This window comes from Prunus avium, unplaced genomic scaffold, assembly GCF_965620075.1.
Source record: "Prunus avium unplaced genomic scaffold, drPruAviu1.hap1.1 HAP1_SCAFFOLD_19, whole genome shotgun sequence".
NCBI lineage: Eukaryota > Viridiplantae > Streptophyta > Magnoliopsida > Rosales > Rosaceae > Prunus > Prunus avium.
The window spans coordinates 75,001-77,500 of record NW_028276879.1 but is presented as its reverse complement, the minus strand read 5'-3'; positions in this window follow the sequence as shown (position 1 = coordinate 77,500).

The following is a 2,500-nucleotide window of genomic DNA, read 5'->3' as shown; positions in this document are numbered from 1 at the left end:
AAACCCCGTTTTTATTGAAATTTCCTCGCACAATAAGCTCCCCATAAGTAGTCTATGATTTTTAGGACCTTCTCCAACTTACAAAACTAAAAAATTCCTCCCGGATTTGTTTTAATGATTTTTTCAATTTTACGACTTCTAAAAATAATAAAAAATACTTCCCGACTTCAAAAATTTATGAAACTTTTTCCCATCATAGATTGCATGTTTCTTAGTATCCCTGCAAAAAATCACGTCCAAATACCTTGTATTGAATTATTTAGAGCCCATTATGACTCCTCGCGCATAGGTGATGTCTCTTCCTGTCAAAGGGCTAAATGCATAAAATGCTATATAGGGGGGTGTGTGTTGCCTGCATATGCATGGCAGCCCATGCCTTCCTAGCTGCAGCCCCCTTCCCCCACGCCACACCCATGTCATGTTGCCTCGATATGTTGCCTCGGTATTATGGGTTTGGTGTCGGGGTCGGGGGGCTGCCACCCATGGCGGTGGTGGCCGGAATCCGGCCGCCGCCACCACGCCGCCGCCATGGGTGAGGGAGGAAAAAAAAGGCGTGGAAAGTTGCGAAATGGGGTTGTCTAGGCTTTTTTTTGGCATGGGAGAGCATGGAGTGCTAGGAACTCCTTCTCAAATGCACGGGCATGTCGACCACAACCTCATTTCTCAACAACAACCACCCGTGTGGGGTGGCGGTGGGTGGATAGTCGCGGATTGGGGCTTGCCAAGCCAATGTTTTCAAAAAATTTCATCAAAATTAAAAACAAATGTTTTGTTGCCTTCGGATTTGTGGGCGAGCGGCGAGTCGGAGTGGAGCCGGTAAAGTTTAACCTCGGTGTGCACGGTTGTTTTTAGAAACTCAATCCAATGCCGGGGACGTTGAAAGTGACGCTCTTATGAGTTGCAAACCCGCAAGATTTAAAGAACCTTTTCAAAACAATTTCAAACCAACAAGATTTAAAAACAGAAATTTTCATCAAAATGAAAAACAAATGTTTTGTTGCCTTCGGACTAGTGGGCGAGCGGCGAGTCGGAGTGGAGCCGGTAAAGTTTAACCTCGGTGTGCACGGTTGTTTTTAGAAACTCAATCCAATGCCGGGGACGTTGAAAGTGACGCTCTTATGAGTTGCAAACCCACTAGATTTAAAGAACCTTTTCAAAACAATTTCAAACCAACAAAATTAAAAACAAATGTTTCGTTGCAAACAAATTGTGGGCGAGCGGCGAGTCGGAGTGGAGCTGGTAAAGTTTAACCTCGGTGTGCACGGTTGTTTTTAGAAACTCAATCCAATACCGGGGACGTTGAAAGTGACGCTCTTATGAGTTGCAAACCCACAAGATTTTAAAAACTTTTTGAAAATGTTTCTTCTAAATGACACATTTTGAAAATGTTCCAGGTTTTTTCAAATGTCGACAGAATTTTTCAAATCTTGTCAAACCCCGTTTTTATTGAAATTTCCTCGCACAATAAGCTCCCCATAAGTAGTCTATGATTTTTAGGACCTTCTCCAACTTACAAAACTAAAAAATTCCTCCCGGATTTGTTTTAATGATTTTTTCAATTTTACGACTTCTAAAAATAATAAAAAATACTTCCCGACTTCAAAAATTTATGAAACTTTTTCCCATCATAGATTGCATGTTTCTTAGTATCCCTGCAAAAAATCACGTCCAAATACCTTGTATTGAATTATTTAGAGCCCATTATGACTCCTCGCGCATAGGTGATGTCTCTTCCTGTCAAAGGGCTAAATGCATAAAATGCTATATAGGGGGGTGTGTGTTGCCTGCATATGCATGGCAGCCCATGCCTTCCTAGCTGCACCCCCCTTCCCCCACGCCACACCCATGTCATGTTGCCTCGATATGTTGCCTCGGTATTATGGGTTTGGTGTCGGGGTCGGGGGGCTGCCACCCATGGCGGTGGTGGCCGGAATCCGGCCGCCGCCACCACGCCGCCGCCATGGGTGAGGGAGGAAAAAAAAGGCGTGGAAAGTTGCGAAATGGGGTTGTCTAGGCTTTTTTTTGGCATGGGAGAGCATGGAGTGCTAGGAACTCCTTCTCAAATGCACGGGCATGTCGACCACAACCTCATTTCTCAACAACAACCACCCGTGTGGGGTGGCGGTGGGTGGATAGTCGCGGATTGGGGCTTGCCAAGCCAATGTTTTCAAAAAATTTCATCAAAATTAAAAACAAATGTTTTGTTGCCTTCGGATTTGTGGGCGAGCGGCGAGTCGGAGTGGAGCCGGTAAAGTTTAACCTCGGTGTGCACGGTTGTTTTTAGAAACTCAATCCAATGCCGGGGACGTTGAAAGTGACGCTCTTATGAGTTGCAAACCCGCAAGATTTAAAGAACCTTTTCAAAACAATTTCAAACCAACAAGATTTAAAAACAGAAATTTTCATCAAAATGAAAAACAAATGTTTTGTTGCCTTCGGACTAGTGGGCGAGCGGCGAGTCGGAGTGGAGCCGGTAAAGTTTAACCTCGGTGTGCACGGT